The sequence below is a fragment of the Perca fluviatilis genome, chromosome 7, assembly GCF_010015445.1.
Source record: "Perca fluviatilis chromosome 7, GENO_Pfluv_1.0, whole genome shotgun sequence".
NCBI classification, from domain to species: domain Eukaryota; kingdom Metazoa; phylum Chordata; class Actinopteri; order Perciformes; family Percidae; genus Perca; species Perca fluviatilis.
The window spans coordinates 40,721,602-40,733,566 of record NC_053118.1 but is presented as its reverse complement, the minus strand read 5'-3'; the positions used below and the strand labels follow the sequence as shown (position 1 = coordinate 40,733,566).

The 11,965-nt window shown below is 41.8% G+C and overlaps 1 long non-coding RNA gene across 1 annotated transcript; it reads left to right on the top strand.

Annotated features, from left to right (window-relative positions):
- The first annotated feature begins 9,668 nt into the window (after positions 1-9,668).
- Positions 9,669-11,755, top strand: LOC120562416. Its single transcript, XR_005639783.1, has 3 exons — positions 9,669-9,694; positions 10,209-10,258; positions 11,716-11,755. It is a non-coding gene; the product is annotated as an uncharacterized LOC120562416 (long non-coding RNA).
- The last annotated feature ends 210 nt before the right edge of the window (positions 11,756-11,965 follow it).

Genomic DNA, 11,965 nt, shown 5'->3' with positions numbered 1-11,965 from the left:
ACAAACACACACACACACACACAGAAAGACACACAGACGAGAGATACAGACACACACACACGCACACACACACACACACACACACAGACACACACACAGACAGACAGACACACACACAGACAGAGATACAGACCGCACACACATACACACACACACACACACAGACAGACACACACAGACCCAAGAGATACAGGGCCACACACATACACACACACACTCCACACAGACAGACACAGACAGAGATACAGACACACACACACACAGACACACACATACACACACACACACACACACACATACACACACACACTGAGACAGAGATACAGACACACACACACACACACACACACAAACACACATACACACTGAGACACACACACACACACACACACACACACACAGACACAGACAAACACACACACACACACACAGACACACACACACACACAGACGGCACACACACAGACACACACACACACACACACACACACAGACATAGACACAGACAGAGATACAGACACACACACACACAGACACACATACACACACACACACACACACACACATACACACATACACACACACACAGAAACACACGGGCGAGACACACACACAGACAGCCACAACACACAAACACAATACAGACACACGGCACTCTCAGACACACACACAGACACACACAGAGAAAACACATCCGCACACAAAGAACACACACACAGACAGACACACAAACACACATACACACACACAAGAAACAACACAACACACACAGACAAGAGACACACACAAGCAGACAAGCCACACACAAACACACAGACACACATGCACACTCTCAGACACACACACACAGACACACCAGAGAACACACACACACACGATACACAAAGACACACACACACAGACAGACACACACTTTACACACAGACACACAGAGACACACACAGAGACACACACACACAGATACACAAAGACACACACACAGGCAGACACACACACACACCTTAAGACACACAGAGACACACACACAGGGGAGACAACCTGTGCACACAAAGACACACACACACACAACAGACATACACAGTCAGATGCTAGCTGTTAAACCGCAGGAGTTGATGGACAGGTTGTTTTCTCCTGTTTCCTGCTCATTCTAAGATCTGATCAGATTCAGGAGAGTGAATGTGTTCATATCGATTCTTCCATATACACATTTTATTGCATTTACAGCCTGTTCTCATGAACCATTAGTTCAAAAAGCTCGAAAAGTTAAGCTCTGTAATTTGTTTATGATTTACATGTTTCATTTTGCTTTTTGCACCACATTGAAGGCTGCTGTATATATGGCCGTTATCCATTACATGGTACCTACTGCCTACGCCTCGAGCTCTACTACCGCCTTTTTTGGTTTCCATTACGAAAAAAGTCCTGGTACCTGCTAACAAGGTACTTTTTAGGTTGGTACTGCCTCAGTCGGGTTCAAAGCGGCAAAGGGCAGACTGAAAGGTGACTTGAAACACTGCAGGCTGCTGATTGGTGGAAAGAATCATCACTCACTGCACTACATTTTTTAGCGACCAGGCCGGGATTTTTAAATGGTTTAGCCACGGTGTTTCTTGCTTTGAGGCTCCATGCAAGAGCTTTCTCCGTAGCATAGAAGTGACCTGATGGTTATACTAGTTTTGCTGGTGTGTGTGTCAAGTGAAAGAGTGCAGTGGCGCTTTGACAGCGAGTAGTGACTCTAGAGTCATATAGTGAGTGTGTGTGTGTGTTAGAAGTAGTGAGAGAGGATGGCAAGGGACCAGACTTAGTGAGTGTGGTGTGTTTAGAAGTGAGAGAAGTGATGGCAGTAGAGCTCTAAGAGTCATTATTGAGTGTGAGGGGTGTGGTGTGTGTTGAGGGGGAGTGTAGTGTGGAAAGAGTGTGGTGTGGGGAAAAAGGGAGTGGTAAAGTAGTGTGTGTGTGGAGTGAGAGAGTGATGGAGTGGCGTGCTCAAGAGTCATATAGTGAGTGTGTGTGTGTGTAAAGGGTAAAGAGAGTGATGGAGTAGTGCTCTAGAGTCATATGGTGAGTGTGTGTGTGAGTAAGGGGGAAGTGATGGTGAGTAGTGACTCTAGAGTCATAGTGATGAGTTTGTGTGTGTGTGTGTGTGAAGAATGAGGTGAGAGAGTGATTGGTGAAGTAAGTGCTCTAGAGTCCTAATTGGTGTGTTGGTGTGTGGGAGGGGGGGTGTGGGTGTGGTAGGTTTTGTGGTGTGTGTGTGTGTGTGTGTGGTAAGGGTGAGAGTGATGGTAGTAGTGGGTTTAGTGTGTGTGTGTGTGTGATAAAGAGAGTGGAGAGTGATGGTGAGTAGTGACTCTAGGAGTCATATAGGAAGTGTGTGTGTGTGTGGGAATGGGAGGAGTGAGGAGAGGGTGAAGAGAAAAAAAAAAAAAAAAAGAAAAAAAAAGTGTATGTGTGTGTGTGTGTGTGTGTGTAAGAAGTAGTTTTGTGAGAGAGTGATGGCTGATGAGTGACTCTAGAAGTCATATAGTGAGTGTGTGTGGTGTGTGTGGTAGAAGTGAGTAGAGAGTGATGGTGAGTGACTCTAGGAAGTCATATAGTGGTAGTGTGTGTGTGTGTGGTAAAGTAGGTAAGAGTGATGGGGTGAGTGAGTGTCTAGAGGTCATATAGTGAGTGTGTGTGTGTGTGGTAAAGTGAGTGAGAGAGTGATGGTGAGTAGTGACTCTAGAGTCATTAGTGGGTGTGTTGTGTGTGTGTAAGAAAGAGTGAGTGAGTGATGGTGAGTAGTGAAGTGTGGGGGGGGGGGGTAGGGGAGGGGGAAGCATATAGTGTGTGTGTGTGTGGTGGGGGTGATGGTGTGTTTGTAATAGTGAGTGTGTGTGGTGTGTGGTAAAAGGAGTAGAGGTGATGGTGTAGTGCTCTAGGAGTCATATAGTGAGTGTGTGTGTGTGTGGTAAAGTAGAGTGGAGAGGATGGTAGTAGTGCTAGGAGCATATGAGGGGGGGGGGGGGGGGGGGGGGGGTGTGTGTGTGGTAGGTGAAGAGAGTGATGGTGAGTGAGTGACTCTAGAGTCATATAGTGATGGGGGTGTGGTAAGGGTAGGAGGGAGGTGGGGGCTCTAGAGTCCATTGAGTGTGTGTGTGGGCTTTTTGTGTGTGTGTGTGTAGTAAAGTGAGTGAGAGAGGAGGTGTAGTGACTCTAGAGTATATTGTGTGTGTGTGTGGTAAAAAGTGAGTGGGGGGGGGGGGGGGGGGGGGGGGGGGGGGGGGGGGGGGGGGGGGGGGGTGTGTGTGTGGGGGTAGAGGTGATGGGTGAAGTGCTCTAGGTATAGTGTGGTGTGTGTGTTGGTAAGTGAGTGGGGTGGGTGGTGCTAGGGTCATTAGTGAGTGTGGTGTGGTTGTAAAGTGAGTAGAGAGAGTGATGGTGGTAGTGATCTAGAGTCATATGGTTTGTGTGTGTGTGTGGTAAAAGTGAGTGAGAGAGTGATGGTGAGTAGTGACTCTAGAGTCATATAGTGTGTGTGTGTGTGTGTGGTAAAGTGAATTGAGAGTGATGGTGAGTAGGGTGACTCTAAGGTCTGTTATAGGTGGGTGTGTGTGTGTGTGTAAAGTGAGTGAGAGAGTGATGGTGAGTGAGTGCTCTAAGAGTCTATAGAGTGTGTGTGTGTGTGAGTAGGAAGTGGGGGAGGTAGGTGGTGAGTAGTGACTCTAGAGAGTGTGTGTGTGTGTGTGGTAGTTGGTAGAAGTGGGTAGTAGTGACTCTAGAGTTAGTGAGTGTGTGTGTATGTGTGAGGTGAGAGGAGTGAGTATAGGAGTGTTGGGTGGGGTGTGGTTGGAGTAGAGAGTGATGGTGGTAGAAGTGACTGGGGTGTGTGTGTGTGGTGGTAAAGGAGGAGAGAGTGATGGTGAGTAGTGACTCTAGAGAGTCATATAGTGAGTGTGTGTGTGTGGTAAAGAGTGAGTGAGAGAGTGATGGGAGTAGTGCTCTAGAGTTATAGTGTGTGTGTGTGTGTGTGTGTGTGGTAAGTGGTAGAAGAGTGATGGTGGTGACTCTAGAGTTATAGTGTGTGTGTGTGTGTGTGTGGTAAAAGTGAGTGAGAGAGTGATGGGAGTAGTGATCTAGAGTCATATAGTGGGGTGTGTGTGTGTGTGTGTGTGTGGTATAGTGAGTGAGAGTGATGGTGGAGTGACTCTAGTCATGTAGTGAGTGTAGTGTGTGTGTGGTAAGTAGTAAATTGGTAGTAGTGCAAATTTGCATAGAGTGTGTGTGTGTGTGTGTGGTATAGTGAGTGAGAGAGGATGGGAGTAGTGACTCTAGAGTCATATAGTGTGTGTGTGTGTGTGGTGTAAAGTGAGTGAGAGAGTGATGGTGAGTAGTGACTCTAGAGTCATATAGTGTGTGTGTGTGTGTGTGTGGTAAAGTGAGTGAGAGAGTGATGGTGGAGTAGTGACTCTAGGGTCGTATATAGGGGGTGTGTGTGTGTGTGTGGGTAAAAGTGAGAGAGAGTGATGGTAGTAGTGACTCTAGAGTCATATAAGTAGTGAGTGTGTGTGTGTGGTAAAGGAGTGAGAGTGATGGTGAGTAGTGACTCCTAGAGTCATATAGTGTGTGTGTGTGTGTGTGGTAAAGTGAGTGAGAGAGTGATGGTGAGTAGTGACTCTAGAGTCATATAGTGTGTTGTTTGTGTGTGTGTGTGTGTGTGGTAGTGGAGTGGAGAGAGTGATGGTGAGTAGTGACTCTAGAGTCATATAGGTGTGTGTGTGTGTGTGTGTGTGTGTGTGTGTGTGTGTGTGTGTGTGTGTGTGTGTGTGGTAAAGTGAGTGAGAGTGATGGTGAGTAGTGACTCTAGAGTCTTATATTTGTGTGTGTGTGTGTGTGTGTGTGTGGTAAAGTGAGTGAGAGAGTGATGGTGAGTAGTGACTCTAGAGTCTTATAGTGTGTGTGTGTGTGTGTGTGTATGTGTGTGTGTGGTAAAGGTAGTTAGAGAGTGATGGTGAGTAGTGACTCTAGAGTCTTATAGTGTGTGTTTGTGTGTGTGTGTGTGTGTGTGTGTGTGTGGTAAAAGTGAGTGAGAGAGTGATGATGAGTAGTGACTCTAGAGTCATATAGTGAGTGTGTGTGTGTGTGGAAAGTGAGTGAGAGAGTGATGGTGAGTAGTGACTCTAGAGTCATATATAGTGAATGTGTGTGTGGTAAAGTGAGTTAGAGAGAGTGATGGTGAGTAGTGACTCTAGAGTCATATAGTGAGTTGTGTGTGTGTGGTAAAGTGAGTGAGAGAGTGATGATGAGTAGTGACTCTAGAGTCCTAGTGGTGTGTGTGTGGTAAAGGGAGTGAGAGTGATGATGAGTAGTGACTCTAGAGTCCTAGTGAGTGTGTGTGTGGTAAAGTGAGTGAGAGAGTGATGATGAGTAGTGACTCTAGAGTGCAGTTGTCAGGGGTACACCCCGGGGCCGTTCAGAAGATGATGGGGGCGTTGGAAGCAATATTTTGGAAAGGGGCGTTGAGGTGCCCTTTGGGGGCGTTTGTTTGGAAAGCTAGTTTAAACCAAAGATTCACAATAAACAATACATGTTTACACTTAAACTACTTGCAAAAAACAGTTTTCTGCAACATTAAAAACCTGCCAGTTCACGGCACTGCAACTGGACGAGACGGTGGATCATTGTTCGGCGCAGGCTCGCTGCCTTCATGGAAACGGGGAAGTCAGAGCATCGTCTTAAATGAGCTCCGTATTTCAGCGTGAAGCTGCCTTCAGAAAGCAGCATCGCCGCTAGGGTGGTGCGACGTCCTGATGTATTCTTTAATCCCCCAATGTAGCACAAGTAGACTTTATATTTCACAGTAACAGTTTTTCGTCAGATCTTTTATAGAACCCAACGTTTCCTACTGTACCTGAAGGCAGCTTAATTTCACGAAAAAGAGAAAAGAGACGAAGCGAGAGATTTTTTTTTTTTTTTCAGCGTAGATATCGACTGTGCTTTCTTGTTTGGCAAACATTTAGCTGTTCCCCAAACTCCCGGCCAGTTCAGGGCTTGTGTTTGCTGTTTTAAAACTTTCTTGTTGAAGCGATAGAGGAAGAGATGTCACTGTTTACTGTACGGGACTCCACCCTCCTCAAACGCAGCCGATGTGGGGTTGCGCTTCTCCAAACGTTTTTTCTGCTATTTACTCGCAAGACAGGCGATAGCAAACCTAGACTTTCAAACCTAGACTCTTCAAACCTAGACTCTTCTAACCTAGACTCTTCTAACCTAGACTCTTCTAACCTAGACTCTTCTAACCTAGACTCTTCTAACCTAGACTCTTCTAACCTAGACTCTTCTAACCTAGACTCTTCAAACCTAGACTCTTCAAACCTAGACTCTTCAAACCTAGACTCTTCAAACCTAGACTCTTCAAACCTAGACTCTTCTAACCTAGACTCTTCTAACCTAGACTCTTCTAACCTAGACTCTTCAAACCTAGACTCTTCAAACCTAGACTTTCAAACCTAGACTCTTCAAACCTAGACTCTTCAAACCTAGACTCTTCTAACCTAGACTTTCAAACCTAGACTCTTCAAACCTAGACTCTTCAAACCTAGACTCTTCAAACCTAGACTCTTCTAACTTATACTCTTCTAACCTAGACTCCTTCAAACCTAGACTCTTCAAACCTAGACTCTTCAAACCTAGACTCTTCTAACCTAGACTCTTCTAACCTAGACTCTTCTAACCTAGACTTTCAAACCTAGACTCTTCAAACCTAGACTCTTCAAACCTAGACTCTTCAAACCTACACTCTTCAAACCTAGACTCTTCTAACTTATACTCTTCAAACCTAGACTCTTCTAACCTAGACTCTTCTAACTTATACTCTTCAAACCTAGACTCTTCTAACCTAGACTCTTCTAACCTAGACTCTTCTAACCTAGACTCTTCTAACCTAGACTTTCAAACCTAGACTTTCAAACCTAGACTTTCAAACCTAGACTTTCAAACCTAGACTCTTCAAACCTAGACTCTTCAAACCTAGACTCTTAAATCCTAGACTCTTCTAACCTAGACTCTTCTAACCAAATCACCAAAATGAAAACCTTGTTTCTGTGTGTGTGTGTGTGTGTGTGTGTGTGTGTGTGTGTGTGTGTGTGTGTGTGTGTGTGTGTGTGTGTGTGTGTGTGTGTGTGTAATCCTGCTTTTACCCCATGATAAGTGCAAGCTTGTTTTCCGTTGGAACAATTTGAATGAAAAATAGATTTGAATGTTAAATTGCTAGCTGTTGTTTCTGATTGGCTACTGTTAGTGTTTGTAATAATAATAATAATAATAATAATAATAATAATAATAATAATAATAATACATTTTATTTAAAGCCCTTTCATGACACCCAAGGTCACTTCACAACCAAAAAGGACATTCAAATGATAGTCATCTTCTAAAGGTGCTGAGGTTCACACCATGCAGCAGGCCTTTTGATAATACCTAATTATAGTTTGAATGTTACATATCTAGTCGTTCTGATTGGCTGCTGTTATTTAATTTGAATGTCAAATGGTTGCATTTAAAAAAAAAAACTGTAAATATTTCTATTCACATGGCTTTTTGATACCTGGGAAACTAATACATGTGTTGTTTGTCATTCAATGATTTGATTTATTGATTATTTTTAATAACAATAGTAACGACAATAATAGGCCTATATTAGGAGTAATCATTAATATCAGGGCAATTAGCCTACATAATATTTGATGGGGGCGTTAGGGACCTGGATAATGGATAGAGGGCTAGCACAAAAGGTTGAGAACCACTGCTCTAGAGTCATATAGTGAGTGTGTGTGTGTGGTAAAGTGAGTGAGAGAGTGATGATGAGTAGTGACTCTAGAGTCATATAGTGAGTGTGTGTGTGTGGTGAAAGTGAGTGAGAGAGTGATGGTGAGTAGTGACTCTAGAGTCATATAGTGTGTGTGTGTATGTGGTAAAGTGGGTGAGAGAGTGATGATGAGTAGTGACTCTAGAGTCCTAGTGAGTGTGTGTGTGGTAAAGTGAGTGAGAGAGTGATGATGAGTAGTGACTCTAGAGTCATATAGTGTGTGAAACTGTTCTTTCTGACCACGGTGGGAGATCAGGAGCAGGAGAAGTTAACTATCTTGTTGATTTCATGTTGTTTTCGGAGAAGGAGAGCCAGGAAATGAGTCGGAAATACACGCTACCAAGCCGCACGCACCGGCAGTCGCTATGACGACCAGTCACGCTGAGGCGGTACTAAAATCTGCAATGGAAAAGGGACAGCGAGTTCACTTCCTGGGGAAAACCAAAGCCTTTCACCCAAGAAACTTCCTTCTTCCTTGGGAGTGTTTTAATACAAACCAGGATCTTTTCCTAAACTTAACTTTGATCGCTGCATAGCGGCTCAGTTTTTCTTGCCTAAACGTAACAGTCACCCGCTGAAATGACCGGCAGCTGGCGGTGCTTGCTGTACCCGGCTCACAGTCACCTATCCTCAGGGAATTGAACCAACAACTACAGCTGACCTAGTCTTGCTTTGCCAGACCTTCCTTCACAGCGTTGCGGAGGAGGGTCTGGCTAGTCCACACAGCAAGATGTGAAATAATTGTGGCTGTGATGTGCTTCAGTATGGCTACATATCACTTTGTTGGGTGGCTTGTGGCTTGGAGGTAGAGAGGTCACCCCATAACCACAAAGTTGGGGGATCAATCCCCGCTCCTCTGGCCACATGTCAAAGTGTCCCTGAGCAAGGCACTGAACCCAGAGTTACTCCCTGGACGCTGTATGTGTAGCTGTCCACTGCTCCTAATACCTAGGATGGCTTACATGCAGTAATAGAAATTCACTGCATTGTTTGCCTCCATATCCAAAAACCTGTTGATATCTGCGTCTTTGATAATGTTTAACAGTAACCATAGCAACGCACAGAGCAGAGCGCGTATACCATAATAAACAGGCGAGAGACCATAAACTGTCACAAACTGCAGTAGAAACGCAGATTCAGATTCAGATTCTGAATGTTTTGGATACATTTTTCGGCACGGCAATGGTTCTAAAACCTGAATAATACAAGAATATCAAACACATCTTAATCTGGAAAAATGTCTTGACACCAAAAGTGGTGCACTACGGTATGACAAAGAACAGATTAGGGTTTTGTCAGATTAAAACAGACAGAATTTCAGACTGTAAAGGCATTTAACGGCCACTGAGACCTACAAAGCGGGTTAAGAAAAAGGTTTAATTCAGAATATCCAACCAGAATATGCTGTCAACATGTATCTCATACAGAGTAATAGTGGAATATAAAGTAGATGTAAACGTACTCAGTGTAGCTGCTGACTCACAACAACACAGCATGAGCCTGCTATTATCCTAACTTCTCTTCTGATTAAATGGAATGCGTGTCGAACGCCTTTGACCTGTAACCATAGAAACTGTTTATTCTGATGTATCTGATCTGTGGGGTTTAACGCTCGAACCTGTAGCTGAATGTTTACCGTATGTGGAGATGATATTCAGCTGTTTGTTTCAGAGACAACCTCTCTCTCTGTCGGAGGATATAAGACTGCAGATTATTTAATTTCTCTGTCTGAAGATTCTTCAGATTTGCATCGTGTCAGAGTTCTGCTCTTCTTCATCTTCAGACTTAGATTTTACATTTCTACATCTCTGGACCTTCGTACCTGAAACTTTCTCCACCAACTCTTCGGTAAGACTCTGACTCTTCTCCAACTTTTATTATTTCATCAGCTTTTCAATGATTTATTTAACGATTGTTTTGTCGTTTTTTTCCAACATTTTAGTCACTTTTTTAATTCTTTTTTTTGGGCACCCTTTTTAACTTTTTTGTTGACAATTTATGTTACAAACTGAAAAAATATATAATTTACAGTCATTTTTTTACATTTTGTCACTTTTTGATGTTTTTTTGTTCTTCTTGTTTTTTTCCAACATTATTTAACGTTTTGGTCACATGTTAAATGTTCGTTTTATTGTTTGGGGCACCTTTTCAACTATTTTGTTGTTTTCTCATTAAGGTTGCAAACATCAAACAAAAAATAATTTACAGTCATTTCTTTGACATTTTTGCTCCTTTTTTCGATTGTTTTCTAAAGAAGTTAAATATGATGTAATGTAGTTAAATATGATGTAACGTAGTTAACTGTGATGTAATGTAGTTAACTGTGATGTAACATAGTGTTTGTTATCATGTGATATTCCAGGTATCCCTCCTGCTGCTGACTCTAGAACTCATCTCTCTCCTGTCATTCAGGTAAATATATACATTAGATTATTATTCTCTCTTTAACACATTAAAACTTCTCAGATTGGTTTAGATTCTGTTTCAGCTGCAAAGACAAAAACACAAAAGGTTAGTTTTATTTTCAGTTTGATGGTCTCAAACATTTCTCGGTCTGCCTTATTCTAACTGCATCAGGATGTTTATTTATGAGTTTTGCAGAACTCCATTAATAAAACTAAAACCATATGGTAGGTAAGGGTCCAATATCACCAAACCCACCAGACTCCATGTAAATAATCACTACTTTTATCATCGTAAACACACTTCATTCAAAGTGGACAGAAACTAAATAAAACTATCAAAGCCTACTACGGTTCATCTTTCCACCGTTTCCAACAATCATCACTCTGCTTTGGTTGAAATAAACCATTAATTCACCCATTTACAGTCTGGTAAGATTAGACTAAGTTCTCTAACAGATTTTATATGATAATATAAAGAGATGGTAGATATGTCAGAGTAAAGTCTCTAACAGCTTTTATATGATAATATAAAGAGATGTTAGATATGTCAAAAAAGTCTCTAACAGCTTTTATATGATAATATAAAGAGATGGTAGATATGTCAGAGTAAAGTCTCTAACAGCTTTTATATGATAATATAAAGAGATGGTAGATATGACAGAGTAAAGTCTCTAACAGCTTTTATATGATAATATAAAGAGATGGTAGATATGTCAGAGTAAAGTCACTAACAGCTTTTATATGATAATATAAAGAGATGTTAGATATGTCAGAAATAAGTCTCTAACAGCTTTTATAGGATAATATAAAGACATGTTAAATATGTCAGGTAAGTAAAGTCTAACCAGCTTTTATATGATAATATAAAGAGATGTTAGATATGTCAGAGTAAAGTCTCTAACAGCTTTTATATGATAATATAAAGACATGTTAGATATGTCAGAGTAAAGTCTCTAACAGCTTTTATATGATCAGCTTTTATATGATAATATAAAGAGATGTTAGATATGTCAGAGTAAAGTCTCTAACAGCTTTTATATGATCAGCTTTTATATGATAATATAAAGAGATGTTAGATATGTCAGAGTAAAGTCTCTAACAGCTTTTATATGATAATATAAAGAGATGTTAGATATGTCAGAGTAAAGTCTCTAACAGCTTTTATATGATAATATAAAGAGATGGTAGATATGTCAGAGTAAAGTCTCTAACAGCTTTTATATGATAATATAAAGAGATGTTAGATATGTCAGAGTAAAGTCTCTAACAGCTTTTATATGATAATATAAAGAGATGTTAGATATGTCAGAGTAAAGTCTCTAACAGCTTTTATATGATAATATAAAGAGATGGTAGATATGTCAGAGTAAAGTCTCTAACAGCTTTTATATGATAATATAAAAGAGATGGTAGATATGTCAGAGTAAAAGTCTCTAACAGCTTTTATAACTCTGTGTTCTCCAGATCAACATGAAGATCTCTATCTTTGCTGGTGTTCTGCTGACTCTGCTGCGCTCATGTTCCTCGGACCAGAACCTGCAGAAGTACTACGTACTTAAAGCGTTGCAGGCCAGTGATTTATCCTCGCCCGATATCCCCATGGATAAAACCGCAAATATGCAAGCCCAATCCGTGGTTATGCAAGGGTCTTTCAAATTAGCAATACTATTTTCCCAATTGTTGAGGGTAACCTGGTGAATCAGGATGCCAGACC